Raw genomic sequence first — 23,293 nt, 5'->3', positions numbered from 1 at the left:
ATCGCACGACTGCTAGGGAATGGGAATGAAGCATTCTTCCCCCCCCCCCCTTTTTTTCCCTCTCAGCAGGCCTTGTTGAACTCGCCTTGCTTGAGCGAGTCTGAATTGGGGGTGAACACAAAAACGAAAAAAAAAAAACAACCTCGTCAATCAGAAACAGAGAAACTAGGACCGAGAAACACACACACACACACGTGTAGATTTGAACAGTACCATGTGATAGGTACTGATGTGGTTTTAGTCTCGAGCCTCCCCGCCCCTTCGCTTGATTTTAAAATCTCACCCCGAGCGAGACTGTTAACGAGTTAAGTCACTCTCATAACAACGAGAGAGGGAGAGAAAAAGAGAGAGAGAGAAAGAGAGAGAAGAAAAAAGAGAGAAAAGAGAGAGAGAGAAAAGAGAGAGAAAAGATTGAGAAAGAGAGAAAAGATTGAGAAAGAAAGAGAGAGAGAGAAAAGAGAGAGAGAGAAAAGAGAGAAAGAGAAAAAGAGACAGAGAGAAAAGAGAGAGAGAGAGAGAGAAAAGAGAGAAAGAGAAAAAGAGAGAGAGACAGAGAGAAAAGAGAGAGAGAGAGAGAAAAGAGAGAGAGAGAGAGAAAAGAGAGAGAAAAGAGAGAAAGAGAAAAAGAGAGAGAGAGACAGAGAGAAAAGAGAGAGAGAAAAGAGAGAGAGAAAAGAGAGATGGTGCGGGGGTCTTCCATTCTTGCCTGGTTTAAAAAAAAACAAAATTCGTGTCGATCTGTTGAAGAATGTATTTTAACTGTTGTTCGTCTGATACAATCGCTCAGTTAATTTCACTTCCAGCATGTCTGCCCACACCTTTGTTGCCCTGTAACTAGAAGGTGATGAAAGCTGCCGCCCTCGCCCCTCCCCCCCCCCACCGCCCCATTTCGCGTTACTCACTTTCTTGTGTAACCATCAGTCTTAAAAACGAAACACAAAAAAAATCAAACTTGGATTGGATGTGCTCCGCAACAAGCTACCGTGCAGTTTTTCAATTTGCTTTTATTCCACCCAAAGGTGTAGCAATGGATGTAGCAGCTGCAGTTTTGTCTGACGCTGAAGTACTTAGTGATGGTGTGACGGCTGTGAAGCAACCCCCCGCGTGATGTCGCTGTGGGGGCATGTAACATTAGCGGAACTGAACTCCCATCTTGTTTTTTTTTTTTTTTTTTTTTAAAGTCTGGCATTGTCTTGAGTCTTGCTCTAATTAGACGTGTTGTTGTATTTGTTTTCTTGAGAATCAGTCTTGTCATTGTCTGTGCGTGTCTGCGTAATAGGCAACAAAAAAGAAACGAAAGCGGAAGCCCTTTTTGAGAGAGAAAGAGGAAAGGGGGGGGGGGTTCTTGTTTGCATGCGTGCAGTGCAGAGTGTTTTGACTGTCTAGACCACGTGACTTGACACGTGACTTGAATAAATTAAAACAATTGGCGCCAAATTCGAATGCAGTTCACATTTGTTTTCTGGGTTATTTAAACTAAAGAGACCTGCATAACGTGACAGCCCGAAGGTTGGAAGCTCTGATAGTTAGATGTGTAAAAAAAAAAAAGTGTATCATTTTGGCAAGATGATGGAACGTGGTGACCGACTTGCAGAGAGTATGGCTTTCAAAAAATGTCACGTCTGGGATTTTAAAATTCGGGAGGCCACCCAACTCCAATGGGTATCTGACTTATTTAGGGTTAATAAAGGTGGTCGTTAGTTGGCCTAGCCACATGATATCTAGTGTTTTCTTTGTACCTTGAAACATGATTTTTTACAATATCTGACCTGATTAATAGTTCTGAAAGAGGTAGCGTAACTTTACATTTTTTTTAACTTACCAAAATCAAGGACAATCTTTATATCGCTTTCTTATTCTTGTAGTACTAAATAGATTATGAAACACAAAAAAATGGCAATATTTAGCTTGATACTTCTATGTCCAGATTTTGCCTATTCGGTTCATATGACGTAGATGGCCAGTTAGATGAGTAAAAAACATTGCTAATATAATGAGGAGGGAGGTGCCTCCTTGATCTAGATAAGATTTCATCTGGCCGCACCTCGTGTTGATTTATACATTCAGTGACCCAGCAGCCCCGATGTATTGGCCGTGTGCCCGGCCCAAAGCCTCAAGAGACTGCTCGGGATATTGCTAAGCAATTGCTCCGGACCTCACGAGGACAATCTGTACACAGCCCTCGTCATGTAGACATACACACAGCAAACACGGAATTACTTCGCTTGGTATCTGGCGCCTGGCTGTTGTCGTCTTGAGTGCCATTTGATGTTCGGTTTGTGCCGACGTTAAGTCATTGCTTGGCATTAACTTATTACAAGTGGAAAGCAGCCCGGCCGTATTTAAGTGTCATCTCGGTTGGCCCAGGTTCGAACCTTGCCCACCGCCTTTTTCTGCCATACTGCGAGGAGTCATCGCCAGGATGTAATGATCTTTAATTGTGAAGGAGCACCTGAAACGTATAGGACCACCTTGGAACTAAAGTTGTTAGTGTTAATCACACCGCAGAAAAATTATTTTCAGAATAATTCAAATCTGGCACATGAAATGTGAGGGTTCGCGGTGGTTGAGTGTTCAAGCGCTCGGCTTTTAAACCTGGGGTCCTGGGTTCGAAACTCGCCGAAGACGGAAGTTTTGAATCGCCAGATTATTAGGGCGCCCCCGAGTCCACCCAACTCTAATATACTTGACTTGAGCTGGGGAAAGTAATGGCGGTTGGTCGTTGTGCAGGCCACGTGACACCCTGCTCGTTAAAACTTCAATAGTATATTTGGCTCGGTCACACACACTTTCACACAGGTTAGTGTGATTCCTCACATAATACGTGGCCTACGCTTGTCGGTGTGAGAAGCCCCGTGCTTTGCTCGTTGGAAAGCCCTACGGTGCAAGCAAGGGCCTACGAACCATGCTCTTCCCTTGTGAGAAGCCCCGTAGAAATATTTATTTTGAAACTTGATGGTTCGTTAGGTTAGATTTTGGTGAAATTGAACACGACCCCAGCTTCGTGTCTTCGAAAAACCAAATCAGCGTTTGAAAAGTTCTGTCCAGTATGAGACGTCGTGTCCTACGTGCGACTCACTCACTCCCTCCTCCTCTCCTCCTACGTCACAGTTTCGTCACACTCCCCTCAGGCTCCTCTTCCCTCTTTTTTTTTTGTTTATGTTTCCAGCCACGAAGTCCGGATGTATGATGTACTTAGAGGGACATAAACTAGTCATTAGCAGGATGGGTTCTATACCCCCCGGGGTCTGAATGGGGGGAGGGGTGAGCCAGACTGGCGATCGATACTTGTTTTGGGTACACAGTCAGTTGATCTCATTGGCCACATTCAGCACACATGCTTTATTAAATACAAGGTTGTTGGATGTGCGTGTTCACTCCTAGTTGAAATGAAGTCTTTTCAACATTGACAACGTGCGAGTGTGACAGTGTGTGCGTGTGTGGTGTTATAGTTGGGATTGTTTAACAAGGTCATGGTCAGTTATAAACAGTTGGCGGTGGCCTCGCGCGGACGCTCGAGCGGCTAATTATCTTAAAGCAAATTTTGGCGGTAATTAGATCATTATCGAGTATTATCTTTGATGCGAGATTGTACATAATAGAAGTTGTTAGGATAGAAGAAACTGTCGGGGGAAGTAACTCTGGGATTAGTTTGTGAAGTAAAGCTTTCCTGTATGGTAGAGGAATCTCTCTCTCTCTCTCTCTCTCTTTCTCTCTCTCTCTAGACAGAACTTGTAAAAGAAACATTGGTGTATTATACAAATCGAGAATTCCTGGGATTATGCAGATGGACTCTGACCCAAACCCAGCTCTTCCTCAGTGGATCTGAATTGTTGATAAACTTACCCAGTAAACAGTGTCTCCACTCTCTCTATAGGAAAGCCACGCATGTTCGCGTTGGCTGTTGTCCCCCCCCCCCCCCCCGAATGTTTATGTTTGGTAAACTCAGTGTTGATGTGTATCACAGAGAAGTTGTTGTTTTAAAGTTATGTAACCCTGGAGTTGGTGGAAATGTCAAAGTTAACAAATCGTCTCCCCTAGAGCCCCCCCCCCGGTCTGGCTTCAGATTCCTTCAATTTTCTCTGACCTTTGAAACGTGAGTTGCCTTTTTCAAACGGAATCCGCCGAGTGAAACTTTGAAGACTTGGCGTGGTTCTAAAGACTTGGTGTGGTTCTATACGCATATTTGTAGAATAATAAAAGAATTGAGATTCTCGTGGAGGCTTTATTTCTGTGATTGACTCTTTAAAGTATGAACTCAATGGTGGCCTGTCAACTGTTAAACCTTAAAGTGACCAGTTGTGGTTGATGAGTGCCTTGTATGAGAAAGACTTGAGTCCAGGATGGTCAAGCTTAGTAATAGCTTTTGTTTTATCATGAGAAGTCAGACTGAGAGTCCAAGGAGCGGAACCAGTTAGACCTAACGTAACATAGTTGTCTGTTGAATGCAATGCAAATTGTGATGTATATAAAAAAAAAAAAGGACAATTATTTCTTTTCTTATTCTTCTTGATATGATTGTTTCACCTATCCCTGTTGGACAGTTGGGGCGCCACACAAGACGTGCTGACCGTCTTTCTCCATTCCTCTCTGCCCTGGATAGAATTTCATTCACTGTCAGACCTGCCAATTCTTTGATGTTTGTCTTCCCAGCGCTTTCTCTTGTCTTCCTCTTTTTCTTCTTCCTGGTACTGTTCCCTGTAGGAAGGTCTTTGCGAGTCCTGATGACCTAGTGATGTGGCTATAGTGTTGACAGTGATTAGCAAAGTCATTGTGGGCTTCTGTTGCTGTATTAATCCTGCCCAGTGTGCGGCCGAACATTCCGGGCTCACATAGGTCTCACCAGCCACATGAGGAGGCATAAAACCCCAGTGCAAAGCCCTCAGCCCCCTGGATGACAAAGTGGTCATCATCGAACCACGATGGACGAACTATATATAATCCTGCTTCTTAATTGTTTACCGATGATGAAAAATTAAGATTTCTTTTTGTGATGTGTTTGTTCTTTGGTCTTTTTTTTTTGTTTTTAATTGCTATCACAGACACAACAAGGGATCAAGTTGGCACGAAGCCTTGATATCGTTTTTATGTATTGATGGGGGGAGGGCGGCAGTATGGGCGAGCCAGATTTTTAACTGAGCGACTTGGTCACGGTATGGAAGTTCCCCCCCCCCCCTTTTCCAGCACAGTATTTGCTTAGTGAAGCGTAGCGTTCAGAATAAATGTGCCCCCGCCCTGAGATGAAATCAACGATCATATCGCCGTGACAAATTGCATACATTTACATACAGCAATTATCTTCTAAAAACTCGCTGGGCCCTAAAGCTGGGAAGAAAAATTGTTTCCATGAGTTGGCCATTTCCTGGCTCGTTATTACATTAGTTCTTATAGGCGCATGTTTGGAGCCTACAGTCTGTTCGTTTACAGCGCTATGTCAATGATAGTATTATTCAATTCGTCCCTGTATAGTCATCGCTTACTCAGGACTTCGTAGAACAGTGTCAAGAGAGGGAGTGTGCAAGATGTGAGATTGTGTTTGTCTATTTTATGAGTTGAGTTGTGGTTTCCTGTGGTCAGTCTAGTCAGTTGGAGAGGTGACCTGGTCTGAGTAGGGTGCTGGTGATTGTTTTTCGGTTATTATGCCTAGAGTAAGGAGATAGGGGCAATGCTATGTTGTACCACGATACCCTTATATAGTATATTATTGCATCTAGTCTAGGCGCCCTGGAGTATTTAATTTGGGCATATTTATTAGGGTACTTTCAGTATTGATGCTTTTGTATTCTATATTATATGTGTAACCAATGGTAATGCTGTAAATAAATACTAATTTCTACTCTGTTGTTGAGTGTACTCTATAATACTTGTACGCTTTAAGGATCTACATTTGAGAATCATACCCCGTTAAATTACGCCACTCAAAGAACAACCAAATTTCTTTACAAACAGCTTCACCAAACAGCTGAACTCGAGATCTTGAGGTTCAAATCCAGATTTAATATTAAAACTGGCCGCCCGGAAATCAGTTTTTTACCAGCTCTTTCCCCAATGAAGGTTCATAACAGACAGTAGTCTTGAGCACATTACTGTTATAGCATTTAGATACTTTATGTTTGTAGTTATATACAGTTACATCATCTATCTGTCACAGATTCCTTATTTATATATAATAATAACTCTATAGAATCTACCTTAGATCTCAATACGTCTCTAGGTGTCCCTGGTTCAGTTCTAGTTAACGAAATAAAACAATGAAACCACTAGATCAAACACATAAACTTTAATCAGCTTTACTGCATATCACACACGCTGGTCTCTGTCTGATCAACCTCTGACAACAAAACACACTTCCGGTCATTCGCGCAGATTGTAAAAATAGATTATACATACAAACACACATTCATCCGTGACATATCGTCTAATAGTATAGTATAGCTCAGTATTGCATAGTAACACATCTTTTGAAGACCTTGCGTTCTATAGAACTGATAAAAGGGTCGTCTGTGGCCCACGGTTAACGATGGCGTCATGTGACCAGCACAACGACCAACCCGCCTTCAATTTCCGCAACTTGTGTCCGATACTCAGGCCCCACCGTATAGTTTAGTATTAGTATATTGTAATATAGTATTTAAAAAAAAATAATTCCATTCACAATTCTGTTAAGTAGTTTTGCTAATTACTATCATTTAACATTGTCAGGTAAGACTAATTAGGTTGGTGATTCTCCTTCCTTTGTAGCGCTGTACTTTCTCATTCTTCCCATCGGAGTTGTTTCCCCTGGGACATGAGGAGTATTTCATTAGTGAAATCAAGTCTTCCCATAAAACTAATGTATGTCTGTGTGTAAGGTAAGAGGTCACGCGTAGACTTGACCTCACTAGACTTTGTGGCCGGCGGAGCGTCCTTTAAAAAATTTCGGAAATGTGATGAGGAATTTGTATTTTTTTTTTTTTTAGAAAGTCGTTAATTTCTTAGCGTGACCATCGCACTGACCCGTGACCTAATTTAAAAATGTGGAGGGAGCGTTGGAGAGAGAGGGGGGGGGGGCTTAAGGAAAGTCTTAGGCGCTTGGTGGACTTATTGCAGTGAGGTAAAATATATCTGACTGCGGGGTGTCAGGGCAGTTGAGGTGAATGCCGGGCCGCGTTGTGGTAGACCAGTTCACCATTCGGGGCGTCGCAGGGGCAATAAATGTGTTGTGTCTGGGTTGAACTGGGTGCCACTGGGACAAGTATGTCACATACAATTAGAGATATTTCTTTCCAAGACAAGTTTTATTTCTAAAGTAAATGGGTTTTTTTTTTTAGTCCAAGTGTACCATAGCCCACCATTCACATTCACTATTTCACCCCAAAGTGTTCAGATTTATTTTCCAGTACAGTGTACGCATGTCTAGTGTATTTATCTGTACACTCTTTCAACCTCTCCCCCCCCCCCCTTTTGCAGCAGTAAATCTTTATGTACATTCATATATCACGTGATTTGGTGTACGGTCAAATAGATTTCATTATGTACATTCATATATCACGTGATTTGGTGTACGGTATTATAGATTTCATATGTACATTCATATATCAGGTGATTAGGTGTACGGTCAAATAGATTTCATTGTGTACATTCATATATCACGTGATTTGGTGTACGGTCAAATAGATTTCATTATGTACATTCATATATCAGGTGATTAGGTGTACGGTCAAATAGATTTCATTGTGTACATTCATATATCACGTGATTTGGTGTACGGTCAAATAGATTTCATTATGTACATTCATATATCAGGTGATTAGGTGTACGGTCAAATAGATTTCATTGTGTACATTCATATATCACGTGATTTGGTGTACGGTCAAATAGATTTCATTATGTACATTCATATATCAGGTGATTAGGTGTACGGTCAAATAGATTTCATTGTGTACATTCATATATCACGTGATTTGGTGTACGGTCAAATAGATTTCATTATGTACATTCATATATCACGTGATTTGGTGTACGGTCAAATAGATTTCATTATGTACATTCATATATCAGGTGATTAGGTGTACGGTCAAATAGATTTCATTATGTACATTCATATATCACGTGATTTGGTGTACGGTATTATAGATTTCATATGTACATTCATATATCAGGTGATTAGGTGTACGGTCAAATAGATTTCATTGTGTACATTCATATATCACGTGATTTGGTGTACGGTCAAATAGATTTCATTATGTACATTCATATATCAGGTGATTAGGTGTACGGTCAAATAGATTTCATTGTGTACATTCATATATCACGTGATTTGGTGTACGGTCAAATAGATTTCATTATGTACATTCATATATCAGGTGATTAGGTGTACGGTCAAATAGATTTCATTGTGTACATTCATATATCACGTGATTTGGTGTACGGTCAAATAGATTTCATTATGTACATTCATATATCAGGTGATTAGGTGTACGGTCAAATAGATTTCATTGTGTACATTCATATATCACGTGATTTGGTGTACGGTCAAATAGATTTCATTATGTACATTCATATATCACATGATTTGGTGTACGGTCAAATAGATTTCATTATGTACATTCATATATCAGGTGATTAGGTGTACGGTCAAATAGATTTCATTGTGTACATTCATATATCAGGTGATTAGGTGTACGGTCAAATAGATTTCATTATGTACATTCATATATCACGTGATTTGGTGTACGGTCAAATAGATTTCATTATGTACATTCATATATCAGGTGATTTGGTGTACGGTCAAATAGATTTCATTATGTACATTCATATATCACGTGATTTGGTGTACGGTCAAATAGATTTCATTATGTACATTCATATATCACGTGATTTGGTGTACGGTCAAATAGATTTTATTATGTACATTCATATATCACGTGATTTGGTGTACGGTCAAATAGATTTTATTATGTACATTCATATATCACGTGATTTGGTGTACGGTCAAATAGATTTCATTGTGTACATTCATATATCAGGTGATTTGGTGTACCGTCACATGGCTGCCTGGTCGTGCGGTTTTGCGGCTGGACTGTCGTACGATTTATTGATGGTCACGGGTTCAAGTCCTGCCCGCTCCCATCCCCCGTCGTCCTGCGGGAGGTTTGGACTAGGAAATAAACCATCTTCAACTCTGAAGGAAGAAACGAAACATGTAAAACATTTTACTGAACACATAGATTTCGTGATGTACATTCATTTATCAGGTGATTAGGTGTACGGTCAAATAGATTTCGTTATGTACATTCATTTATCAGGTGATTTGGGGTACCGTCACATTTCATTGCAAGCGTTTCCAGTCATCACAAAGCGGAAGTGGTTGTCGCTGAAATGCTGAAAGACACAACATGGAGACTATTTAATATCCAAGCAATGGACCGGTCTAGCTCTTAAATATATTGTTAAAAAAAAAACAAAAAACTTCAAAGTACAGTGGAGAGAGCTGGGGGAAAGGTTGGCCCCTGGACAACGTCAAAGTTTAGTGGAGAGAAGACAAGAAGAACCAAACAAATTAGAATTAAAAAGTCAAAACAATGACAGAATCTTTTTGTGTATGCTTTCTCTGATAAACTTTGTTTATGTTCTGATAAGGAGTCGAGGGTTTAAACCCATGACCTCTGGGTTTTATCGAACTGTCCAGACCAGCTTATTTTTTGTGCACCAGTGTAAATGTGTATGCCGAAATTCTGGGTCCAGCCAGCGGCTAGTTGATCGCAATCATTGTATTTACTTTTTCGTCACTGGATCAGGTGTGTGTTTAGTGTGTGGGCGCTTGGGAGGGTGGAGGGGGGGGATGTCCTTTTTTTTTTTTTTGAAGCGAGTTACGCCGTCACGTTCAGTCTACTAGCTGTTTGAAGTTGTTGTTGGCAGTGAAGCAAACATCGAAGCTCTGTGTGTCAACCGTTGGTCTAACGTTCAATTCCTTGTTAGTTTTACCCCCCCCCCCAACCCTCTTTTATTCCTTCTCCCCCTCCCCTTATTATTTCTATTGATTGCCCCCCCCCCCCCCCCCGTCTTGTTTAAAGGTACAAATATTCAGGTCTGACAACTGCGTGGTCATGAAACATTAATAAGAGGAGTTACGTCCCCCTGACACCGCTCGGATCTCGTTCTGGACCCGACCTGATGGAAACAATAAGATTGGAACATGTGTGGGGGGCAATGGCTTCATTCCCTTCACATCGTTTTGTTTGTTTCCAAGATCTAAATCTTTCACGGCTATCACATAATTCTTTCCGCTAGGGCCTCCTCTACCACCCACCACCACCACCCGACCCCCCCCCCCCCCTAATATCCACGGACGCCCCCCATTATCATTCCGCTTGTGCGATAAGAGCAACAAAAAGACTTAAGGGATTTTCCCTTCGGGTCATAAAACAAAGAGAACGGTTCTCAAACTTTCAAGGCGCTGAGCCTCCTAACAGGCTATCAATCGTGTTCTTAAATTACCGAAATTAGAGGAACCCATAAGTAAAATTATGGGAATAGTCGTGACATCATATCCCTTCTTCTCTCATATAAAAGAATGTTTTTTTGGGGGGGTTTGAGGGTGTATAACAGTACTTAGTGAGCTGCCGAACAAACAGCCCCGAAATGAGAAAGATAGTGTACAGTATAGAGCCCAAGAAGCTAGGGGTTTTAACCCAAATCATGATTCCCTGTATTTTTTTTTTTTTAAATTAAGAAGATGAGATCGTTATTAGTTCTAAAAAAAAAAAAAAATTGTTCCGTTGGTTTGTTGGCGAAAATTGGGAGTTGATGGCGACCCAGCTGATGTTGTTATCGTCCGATTGAGACGTTGAGACAGTTGTGTGTCCTGTTCAGAGTAGCTTGTGTTCCAAGCTCAGTCAGACCACGTAGAGGCTACACAAGGAAATGTTTGATGGGTGCGCAAGGCGCCCACAGTTCGATATACGGCGCCCACAGTTCGATATGCGGCGCCCAGCAAAGCGATTGATAAAAAAAAAAGGTTTTTGAAGTGTCTGTCAGAACAAAGGTATGAGAGGAATGCGTGCTTGAGCTAACACACTGTGTTAGAATGTACACACCTATGACATGTCAGCACCATCCGTCAAACTCAAATTTACAATCTGAAGATTTGGGGAAAGGGGGGGGGGGAGGTCAATACAGATAGGCGTCAAGATAGGGGGATGGGGGCGTGAAAGGAAAGCCCGTTACCACACCCGCACTCACTCTTTTTCACTAGGCAATACTGGTAAAATACTAGTCAATACTGGTTAAATACTAGGCAATACTGGTTAAATACTAGTCAATACTGGTGAAATACTAGTCAATACTGGTTAAATACTAGTCAATACTGGTTAAATACTAGTCAATACTGGTGAAATACTAGTCAATACTGGTTAAATACTAGTCATTACTGGTTAAATACTAGTCAATACTGGTGAAACACTAGTCAATACTGGTTAAATACTAGTCAATACTGGTTAAATACTAGTCAATACTGGTGAAATACTAGTCAATACTGGTGAAATACTAGTCATTACTGGTTAAATACTAGTCAATACTGGTTAAATACTAGTCATTACTGGTTAAATACTAGTCATTACTGGTGAAACACTAGTCAATACTGGTTAAATACTAGTCATTACTGGTTAAATACTAGTCAATACTGGTGAAATACTAGTCAATACTGGTTAAATACTAGTCATTACTGGTTAAATACTAGTCAATACTGGTGAAACACTAGGCAATACTGGTGAAATACTAGTCAATACTGGTTAAATACTAGTCAATACTGGTTAAATACTAGGCAATACTGGTTAAATACTAGTCAATACTGGTTAAATACTAGTCATTACTGGTTAAATACTAGTCAATACTGGTTAAATACTAGTCAATACTGGTGAAATACTAGTCAATACTGGTTAAATACTAGTCAATACTGGTTAAATACTAGTCAATACTGGTTAAATACTAGGCAATACTGGTTAAATACTAGTCAATACTGGTTAAATACTAGTCATTACTGGTTAAATACTAGTCAATACTGGTTAAATACTAAGCAATACTGGTTAAATACTAGTCAATACTGGTTAAATACTAGTCAATACTGGTTAAATACTAGTCAATACTGGTTAAATACTAGGCAATACTGGTTAAATACTAGTCAATACTGGTTAAATACTAGTCAATACTGGTTAAATACTAGTCAATACTGGTTAAATACTAGTCAATACTGGTTAAATACTAGTCAATACTGGTTAAATACTAAGCAATACTGGTCAAGTACTAGGCAATACACTTGACTGGTGAAATATTTGGATCAACCGAGGATAATTAAAGCCCGTGGAGCTATTGAACTACTTTGTAACATAGACACCTACAATCCGAAATATATTTAAGAAGTTTATTTAGTTCTTGAAGGACATCTAGACATTAACTGGAAAGGTTTTGCTATTTTAATGGAATTGGCCATCACTTGTTACCATCTTTCATGTGTACCGGTATCTATAAGTTTGTCGTGTCCAACTACATACTTGCTATGAGTCTTATATAAAGTTAGCCCTCTGAAACCATATAAAAAGTCACCAAACGGCATAAGTACTCTCTTTTAATGTATAGGTCACCAAACTACACCTTTACTATAAGTTAAGAATTAAATCTAGTACTAGATTTAACTAGATCTAGTATGTAATAAGTCTTAAGACGTAATCTAGAATATAATGTCCAAGTATACAGAGCTTGAAATATTGTATTCTGTCTGAATTGCTGTGCTGACACAATATTACAGCTCTGGATCTTATTTCCTCGTATTCCTGTCATGATTTTGACTCTGTTATAGATCTAACTGTATAGTACTCGTGTAGATCTAACTCTATAGTACTCGTGTAGATCTAACTGTATAGTACTCGTGTAGATCTAACTGTATAGTACTCGTGTAGATCTGTCTAGTACTCGTCTAGATCTAACTGTATAGTACTCGTCTAGATCTAACTGTATAGTACTCGTCTAGATCTAACTGATCTAACTCGTGTAGATCTAACTCTATAGTACTCGTCTAGTTCTAACTCTATAATAGGCCTACTCGTCTAGATCTAACTGTATAGTACTCGTCTAGTTCTAACTGTATAGTGCTCGTCTAAATCTAACTGTATAGTACTCGTGTAGATCTAACTGTCTAGTGCTCGTCTAGATCTAACTGTATAGTGCTCGTCTAAATCTAACTGTATAGTACTCGCCTATATCTAACTTTATAGTACTCGTCTAGATCTAACTGTATAGTGCTCGTCTAAATCTAACTGTATAGTACTCGTCTAAATCTAACTGTATAGTACTCGCCTATATCTAACTTTATAGTACTCGTCTAGATCTAACTGTATAGTGCTCGTCTAAATCTAACTGTATAGTGCTCGTCTAAATCTAACTTTATAGTACTCGTCTAGATCTAACTTTATAGTACTCGTGTAGATCTAACTGTATAGTGCTCGTCTAAATCTAACTGTATAGTGCTCGTCTAAATCTAACTGTATAGTACTCGCCTATATCTAACTTTATAGTACTCGTCTAGATCTAACTGTATAGTACTCGTCTAGATCTAACTGTATAGTACTCGCCTATATCTAACTTTATAGTACTCGTGTAGACTTCAACATTCCAGTACCCTACAGAAACACTAACCAAGAGAGTAAGGCTTTTGTGTTACAGTTTTAAGTAGGTCATTTTGACTACCATGAAAAGACCATGTACACGTATATAAACAAACAGATCTACGCACGTGCCGTTGTTGGAATCGCAGCAACAATACTGACCTCTTTAAGTTAGCCAATAGTCAAGCAGACCAGTATCCTATGTATTGGTCTTGGCGTTAGCTTATAATCCATAAAGTCTGGGGAAGATTTCCTTCGTAATCCAACGAGAATATCCCAGAAGAAGAAAAAAATAAATAGTTTGTTTCCCTTTTCTCGGGACCCCGCAGCCGTGACCGAGCTAAACAGAACGATTAGAGCTGTACGAATCTGAGTTGACACAGGTAGGGTTGCGTACCCCTCTCCCAGCCCAGCGGTCCTCAACGCAAACTGCGGTCTGGCCGCCCCTCGCTCTCCTGTCCCTCGCTGACTGCAAGGCGCTGGTGGAAGCAGAGTAGCGCAGAGGAACCTGCGGGGGATTAAAGCTTAAAGGGGAGAGAAGAGAGGCCGGGATTTCTTTTCGTTTGTTTGATTTTATTTTTGTCTGGTGGGTTTACCGGCCCTTGGTGATTGAGGGGGGTTTACTTGTGGGTTAAATAAAAACTACGATTTGATTCCAAGGCTTTGCTCAAGCGCGTGAAAAAGAGAAAAAAAAAAGGAGGACTTAGTTATATAATAGGGAGTTTCATTGTCGCATTTAATATGATAATTACAGAGGATCTTCCTCGAAAATAAACGCACTACCCAGGAAACTTGAGAGACATCCAACTGATCGAGCTGAACTGTAAAACCCACACTTATATTTTATTCAGTAATCTGGGTTATTTTTTGATAAGTTTGGTATGTTAAGGTTTTTTTTATTTGTTTCAAACCAGTGTGAATAATGTCAAGGAGCTAGGTTTTATTTTTTTTTTAGCAGCGGCGTAGCCAATATAAACGTATGTACTGAGAGTTTGGTTGTGTCCAGGCTGACGTTATTGTGACAGCTGCTGTCAGAATTATTGGCAGAACAGTTACCACCCTTTGGTTGTACTTAACTGCTGTTTAGTTCAATGTTTATTCATGTATGTAAGCTCATTCAGTGCCCGGAATATAGTACGTGTATACCTCCTCCAAGCTTCAATATAAAATAATTTAAATCAACTTGATTGTGGTTATACTTATAAATCTAAAGGCATGGCATGTTTTGCGAAAGAAAAAGAAACAGCGTCATCGAACATTTAATGTCTGTCTATTTAGTTCTCCTCCTAGTTAACATGTAGCTGCATATTTAATTCTATTTTGTTTTGAAACGTAGAGACCTCTTTGAGTGTCAGGCACTAGGGAGGCCCGTGCAGTTTTGGCACCGCTGTAAGCCCGGCCCTGCGCTATTTAGCTTAATATTTGATGATATGTTCTTGCAAGAATGTGTGAGGTTGTAATGGTGTATACTCACTGTTTGATAGTTTTATTGACACTCGGGCTACAGCTGGTCAATAAATTCTATTGCATTGCTAAAGAACAATAGGAAAAAAGGGGGGGGGGGGAGGGAAATGTTGATATAAAGTTTTCAAGCACGTAAACCTTTAAATGGTAAAGCTTCTCTCAACATTGGAAATAGTGGTAGAGGAAAGGTGAATTGGTTTATTTGATAGAGTGTTCCACGAGGCTCGAATACAGGCGCTCCAGGAACTACTGGAGTACTTAACTAGTAGGCCACCACGTGAATTAATCTCTCTAAAAAATAAAAAATTGGTAGGCTAAGTTCTTCCGCTAACTATTCAGAATGTGGGAAGTGTTCCGTTAAGGAAAATGTTTGGGAACCACTGTTCTAGACGAACGAGGATAAGGCTGAAGCTATTTATATCGTCATAGGAAACATTTTGAGACAGAGATTCCGGACTCATATTTTGAGAATACCCAGAATCATTGTCGATTTACTCGAGGAGTTGGTTATCTTTTTTTTTTTAATGCTTCCATTGGTCAGCTCTGCAAGGATCTCATCTGCAGCTGGACAGAAAAGTTCGACCCAACTAGATCTAGGTTGAACCACACAGTCAGTAGAGCGCACGGCCTGACTCGTCCTATCTTGCAAACTTAACGACAAAACTGCAAGCTGCAGCGAACTCAGAATAGCCGCTGCACATTTTATATATATATATATATATATATATATATATATATATATATATATATATATCAAACAGGCATAGTGTTTCTTCAGAATAGACGAACCAGTTGAACAGTGAATCTGAGACAGATCAACTCTAATCTGAGACAGATCTTCTCTAATCTGAGACAGATCAACTCTAATCTGAGACAGATCAACTCTAATCTGAGACAGATCAACTCTAATCTGAGACAGATCAACTCTAATCTGAGACAGATCAACTCTAATCTGAGACAGATCAACTCTGGTCAGTTGGTAAGACCTAATAATGTTCTTGGCATTAATGCTGGTGACTCCAGTCTTAAGTATTGGTCCTTTGCAATGCTGGTGGAGGTATACCACAGTGCAACGTGTGAGACTCTTCGATCCAGTCTTATGTCTTAGTTCTCTGCAATGCTGGTGGAGGTATACCACATTGCCCCGTGTGAGAATCTTCGCTCCAGTCTTATGTCATTGTTCTCTGCAATGCTGGTGGAGGTATACCACAGTGCCCGTGTGAGACTCTTCGCTCCAGTCTTATGTCTTTATTCTCTGCAATGCTGGTGGAGGTATACCACAGTGCCTCGTGTGAGAACCTTCGCTCCAGTCTTATGTCTTTATTCTCTGCAATGCTGGTGGAGGTATACCACAGTGCCTCGTCTGAGACTCTTCGATCCAGTCTTATGTCTTAGTTCTCTGCAATGCTGGTGGAGGTATACCACAGTGCCTCGTCTGAGACTCTTCGATCCAGTCTTATGTCTTAGTTCTCTGCAATGCTGGTGGAGGTATACCACATTGCCCCGTGTGAGACTCTTCGCTCCAGTCTTATGTCTTAGTTCTCTGCAATGCTGGTGGAGGTGTACCACAGTGCCTCGTTTGAGAACCTTCGCTCCAGTCTTATGTCTTTATTCTCTGCAATGCTGGTGGAGGTATACCACAGTGCCCGTGTGAAAACCTTCGATCCAGTCTTTTGTCTTTGTTCTCTGCAATGCTGGTGGAGGTATACCACAGTGCCTCGTGTGAGAATCTTCGCTCCAGTCTTATGTCTTAGTTCTCTGCAATGCTGGTGGAGGTATACCACATTGCCCCGTGTGAGAATCTTCGCTCCAGTCTTATGTCTTAGTCCTCTGCAATGCTGGTGGAGGTATACCACAGTGCCCCGTGTGAGACTCCTCGCTCTAGTCTTATGTCTTAGTTCTCTGCAATACTGGTGGAGGTATACCACAGTGCTCCGTGTGAGAACCTTCGCTCCAGTCTTATGTCTTAGTTCTCTGCAATGCTGGTGGAGGTATACCACATTGCCCCGTGTGAGACTCTTCGCTCCAGTCTTATATCTTAGTTCTCTGCAATACTGGTGGAAGTATACTACAGTGCTCCGTGTGAGAACCTTCGCTCCAGTCTTAATTCTTAGTGCTCTTCAATCATGGCCCCAGTTTACCACCAATTAAAACGCTGTGTCTGTTGTCTGTTCCCCCCATCACCTGTCTGTCACGAGGTAATTAGCAGTGACTAGCAGTTCAACTGTCCACCTCCTGTCTTACCTGATGGACTTTTAAAGTTGATGTTTCTCTTGACTGTCTCGTGGAGAGAAAGTGACTTAAAGAATAGCACGAAATATGGTTCACGTCTATAGTTGTAAGTTAGCTGCTCATAGAAATGGACATCAGCTGATCTAAATACATGGAATGTACTATTGTGGACTAAAAAAGTGCCTTTGAGATAAGATGACACATATAGTTTATAGTTGTATGTTAGCTGCTCATAGAAATGCACTTCGGCGGATCTAAATACATGGAATGTACTATTGTGGACTAAAAAAGTGCCTTTGAGATAAGATGACACATATAGTTTATAGTTGTAGTTAGCTGCTCATAGAAATTCACATCAGCGGATCTAAATACATGGAATGCAGTTTTGTGGGCTAAAAAAGTGTCTTTGATATAAGATGACACATATAGTTTATACTTGTAGTTAGCTGCTCATAGAATAGCACATCAGCGGATCTTCGATAGTAAGATTACACATTGCGAACAATAGTCCAAAGCCGACTATACTATTGGCTTACTATTGACTCTTAATACACCAGTGGTCTACAAGGCAATGCAGACAGCTTCTTGTCTGGCTAGTTGTGAAGGAGGAAGAGCAGTCTGGAAATAGTTTGACCACTGGATGAACAAACCCCTTGGAACAGTAGAGCTAGGACTTCGGATCTGATGTATGTGTGCTTGATGGGGATGTGTGCTAGATGGGGATGTGTGCATGGTACTTTCAATGTGTGGTCAGTGGTTGATCAGTTTAGATGGTAGTAGCGACATCTTTCATGAAATAGTTCGAGACTTTCCGGTAGTTGTGTCTTATAAGTAGTCATCATTCACTGAATCATTCTATTTCAACTTTGTATGGCATCCATTAGGTATCTTTTTTTTTTTCTTTTCTAAACTCAACCTGGACATATCAATGCTGGTTTTTTCTCCACCTCCCTTTTTTTTTCTCACCCCCCCCCCTCCCCAAACGTATCGTCTGCTACCGTAAATTGAAATTGGGATTTACCAAGTCTGAAGACTGATTCACCAGGTTTGGCTGAGCTAATCTGAATACGGATTTACCAAGCCTGAAGACTGATTCACCAGGTTTGGCTGAGCTAATCTGAATACGGATTTACCAAGTCTGAAGACTGACATACCAAATCTGAAGACTGATTCACCAAGTTTGAAGAATGATTGTATCTGAAGACTGATTCACCAAGTTTGAAGAATGATTGTATCTGAAGACTGATTCACCAAGTTTGAAGAATGATTGTATCTGAAGACTGATTCACCAAGTTTGAAGAATGATTGTATCTGAAGACTGATTCACCAAGTTTGAAGAATGATTGTATCTGAAGACTGATTCACCAAGTTTGAAGAATGATTGTGTCTGAAGGCTGATTCACCAAATCTTAAGACTAATTTACCAGGTCTTCAGACTGATTCACCAAGACTGAAGACTGATTCATTTTGTCTGAAGTCAAAGTCACGCAGTCTGAAGACTGATTTACTAGAGCTGATGTAACTTTATCCTGGAAGAACGCAATGCGTGCTGAAGAGATTCGATCTCAAAACTTGTAACCTTGACTGCGAGTTGTCCTGATTGTGTTCAAGTCTGGTGTTGTTGGATTATAGTTCTGTTGTTGTTGTTTTTTATTGCGCCACATGATTACACTAAAGGCTTTAACTTAAACGCACAAATACATATGTCTATCACGTACAATCAAGACTTTTTGAAATTGGCCAATACGCACAGTATATAGGCACATAGAAGACTACGTTAGCTCAACATGTCCCCCGCATGCCAGATGGAAGAATTCTTAAGAACGTCCACAACGCCAAGCTTGCTGAGGGAGTCAGAGGGACGCCAAAGAAAAACCCCACAGAGATGTCTGCAGTCTAGATCTGAGGACTAAAAGACATCAACGAAAGTATGCGTGAGGAAATAGCCCAAAATAGGACAGCATGGAGACAGACTGTGGAGACACACCTCGCCGAGAGCACATGGAAGGACGCGGCTTAGACAAATGCAGGAGGAAGCTGCCACACCCTAAAACTGATGCATTCAGCACGAACTGGGGCAAATTGTACCGTTTCAGAATCGGATGGTCCAGCCACACCAGATTCTGACCGGATTCAAGGGGGAAAAATTACAAAACCAATGATTCATGCACGTATTTATGGCTCTTTCTGTCTCGCAAGACAATGGATGCGCCCAGATTAATCTCTGGTGTTACTTTCTTCTACAATATTGCGGCGTAAATAACAAAAAATGTCACACAGATCAATGCATTCTTTGTTTGATTGATAACGGTATGTATTTGCGATTCGAATTCATTTGATTGTTCGAAATCTTCAAATAATTTTTTAGACTAATTACATTCGTTGATATTTAGATGGGATTTTGGAGTTTCACAAAACTAAATTAAGTTACTAATAAAAGTTTCAACTCTGACCTCTGTCGTTGTCATTTTTAAGACTGTTGTGTGGTCGGGAGGCGAGGGGTGGGGTGTTAATGAGCCAAATGACATCAATGGAAGTCATGTGATCTCAAACAACTAAAGGTTTATGGCAACTACATTTGTTACGGGCCGCTTATAAATTCATCGCTGTCTGTAGTTTCCGAGTTCATCCGGGTACTTTGCAAGCAAGACGAGCAAGATTTTTGTGGTTTATTTATCATAAGACCATTAGCAAGATTGCGTCGAGTTTTCTCATCTCTCACCTCGAGGCCTTGGAACTCTATTCACTCTCAGCTCACCTCCCCACGCGCGCACCTTCCTCCACTGTTACATTGTTTGCTACAGCCGTTCCCGTAGATTGGAATGTCAAAGAAAAAGGCGGCGAGGTAGAGCAGACGAATGGGCGGGGTGTAAATGTATCCGCTAGGAGGCGCTGCGTCCAACAAGAAGACAATTCAACGAACATATTTTTTTTTTTTTTGTGTTCTAAATGTAGCGAATCGTTCTTTTTGTGTCGTCTAAAGTAGAATGGCCTGTGACGTCTGCTCAGGAGGGCTCATAAAATGAGTGTTATGTTTAGCGCATCAATTGCTCGTTTATACCGTCTGATAATGTTCTCCAATAAAGAAGAAGACCCGCTTTTATACTACTTGATACAGATGGAAAAAAAAAATAGATTGTATCATTTTGACAATTCCACCGATTACCTTACAATCTCTTCATGAGTTCAAAAAAAAAAGGTGGGCGAAGAACTGGACGGTATTTCGGAAACGTTTCTGACGATCTTCCTGCAAATTGGACGGTTCGTATCTATATTTGGGGGATAAAAAATAATTAACTAATTGGCCACACAGTGATCATTTTCAAAATATAATTATCTCAAAATGAAATTTGGCTTACGCCTTTTTAAAATTTTGAGCACGGCTTTAGCGGGAATTCCCGTACTCGGCCCCAATGTTTCTTTTGTTTTCAATAAAGAGAAGGACTAGATAATGAACGAATATTTCAATGTGATTTAGAGTGACGCCATTAGTAAATTCATTTAACTTAGAGACACTCCAGGACAGAAGAATGCAAAGTAAAGCAGCTATAAAACACTGAACCATAATTTACAAATAGAAAAAACAAAACCTGATGAATGACTCAGGATGACACAAAGATAGAGGCACATTTCTTATTCCATACGTTAGAACAAACACATATATGGGCTTCTTCTTCCTTAGTGCCATTAGAGAATGGAATGGGTTGCCTGAATCAGCCAGGAAAACCAACGACTTTAAGTTTAAGTCATTGATTAACATGCATGACTAGATTGACACATAATATACGTAGGACGTAGTTATCTTTTTTTTTTTTTTTTTTTTTTTTTTGTAAATTAACGTCTGTAATATATAATATAATATAAGATAAGACGTACTTGAACACTTTGTGCACCGACTTATGTAGAGATCATTAGATGGACTGTTAATAGAAGTACTTTAATGGGCAAAGCTCACTGGGAAGACTCAGTGCAAGTGTCCCCCCCCCCACCCCCGCTGTGTCTTGTGTGGATAAGTCCAAATAGAGGTAACGCTCAACGAACGAAATGACACAGGTTAAAGGTCCATAAAACTTCCTCTCTCTTTCTAAAGCCGCCAAAAGTCTTCTGTTTACTTTTCGCTATCCTTCCAAAAACTCGAGTCTTGTTTTGAATATTTACGTCACAGTCTCTAAGCAAAACTTTCCCTTTCTTTGAGACAGATAACTTTTCGCGCCAAATTCCTAACCGTGCCGTAAGACAATGTGGGAGAACTACAAGAGATAGAAAGAAGGATAAATGATAGGCTAGCACTAGCATCATAAAGGAGGAGGTATTATTTATTTTTTAGTTTACTTGTGAACTGCTTGACAGAGAGTATCGGTACTTTAGAGTTTGTTTTTGATGAGAATGATTTTATCTTATCTTGTATAATTCAGACGTTACTTCAAAACAAGATGATGATTACGTCCTACGCGTCATGCATCTAGTCATGCATGCTAACCAATGACTTAGATTCTGCCAAGTCACTGGTTTTCCTGGCTGGCTCAGGCAACCCATTCTATGCTCTAATAGCACTAGGGAAGAAGGAGCATTTGTACAAATTTGTCCTAGCTTATGGAACGACGAATGTGCCTTTATCTCTCTCTCTCTCTCTCTTTCTCTCTCTCTCTATTTATCTATCTATCTATCTATATATATATATATATATATATATATATATATATATATATATATATATATATATATATATATATATATATATATATATATATATTAAATATACGATTTTTTACTTACAGACTTAAATGGGGAGGGGGGCTTGACATTGATTTCTTCCTTTTATGTTACACGTCTGCTTTCGTCGTCACGTGTCTCACGACCTCCAGTGAGTCCATTCTAATGTAAAGCAGTCGTGAGTCAAAGTAAATACGGACCATAGCGGTTGTCAGCTAAACACACACGCACTCTAGAGAATGGACTTTGACGCTTGAGTTCTGCTCTTGCGATCAACAGTTTGGACATGGTTTTGATCCATTCACCCGTTCCTTCAAACAGTATCGAAGACTAATTGTCGAACTGATCAGGAATCCACGCGGCCACTTTGTTACCCCGCCCCCTCCCTCCCTCTATCAGTGTGGACATAATGATGACGAGTAAGGCTTTGCCTGGATAGCCAGGGGTTATAACTCTTCCAAATTAGTGATATCTCAATTAAGGCCAACGCCACTTCCCAGGCAGACGACTCTTGTTTGAACAGACGCTCATTCTTTAATGAAGGCTTCGGGGGAGGGGGGGGGGGAGGGGGAGGGGGGACTCAGAAAATTCATACACATTTACCGCTATTCAAATATCTACACAATCGCGCATTGAATCGTCGCCCCCCTTTCCTTCCCAACTCTTTTTTTTTGTCCATGTCGTCTGCTAAGACAGGATTCAATAGATTCGGGCGGGAAATGAGATTCAAAAGGTCTGTAAAGGTTTCAGAAAGGGCGATCTAAGCGGGGAACATTCGGGTGCCATGTAGACCGGCTGTGCGCGCGCGCGAAGGCCTGTATGCCCGTGTGATTATTTTATCTGGATATTTGATACCATTAAATCGGCCAGATGAAAAGATGTATTATTTCGGCTTTAATCTTGTCATCTAGGGCTGAAATTTGGTCTCAAGTTGAGAGGAAAAGTGTAGATAACAGAGTAGACGAAATCAAAGAGTCAAAAAGTCGTCTGCTAGGAAGAAGAAGAAGAAAAAAAATGGATCGATTATTTTCTTCTTTTAGTCAGTATTTACTTTGTACTTGTGCGTCACGTGGGCACTATTTTTAGTGGGTTTTTTTTTTCTTCATTCGTCTGTTCAAAACAAATCTTGATAGTCTAGTTCGTAAACCAGTCTATCATAGTTGACCTGGGATATCAAGTCTGACCTGGTGTAGCTGACAAGATTTGAACCCGAGCTTTTGACAGGACGTGATGCTCACCCCTCT

The 23,293-nt window shown here is 40.4% G+C and overlaps 2 protein-coding genes across 2 annotated transcripts in view; one reads left to right on the top strand and one right to left on the bottom strand.

The window, feature by feature from the left end:
- Nucleotides 1-14,095, bottom strand: part of LOC106072666 (uncharacterized) — a 31,917-nt gene extending 17,822 nt beyond the window's left edge. The window contains exon 1 of the mRNA XM_056021842.1: nt 13,803-14,095. The gene's annotated coding sequence lies outside the window, so the exon portion shown is untranslated. The remainder of the gene's footprint in view (nt 1-13,802) is intronic.
- Nucleotides 1-23,293, top strand: part of LOC106065555 (U3 small nucleolar RNA-associated protein 6 homolog) — a 165,016-nt gene that overhangs the window by 70,088 nt on the left and 71,635 nt on the right. The window lies entirely within an intron of this gene.

Source organism: Biomphalaria glabrata, chromosome 2 (genome assembly GCF_947242115.1).
Source record: "Biomphalaria glabrata chromosome 2, xgBioGlab47.1, whole genome shotgun sequence".
Classification (NCBI taxonomy): Eukaryota; Metazoa; Mollusca; class Gastropoda; family Planorbidae; genus Biomphalaria; species Biomphalaria glabrata.
Note: the sequence above shows the minus strand (reverse complement) of the source record. Positions and strands in the feature narration are given on the sequence as shown.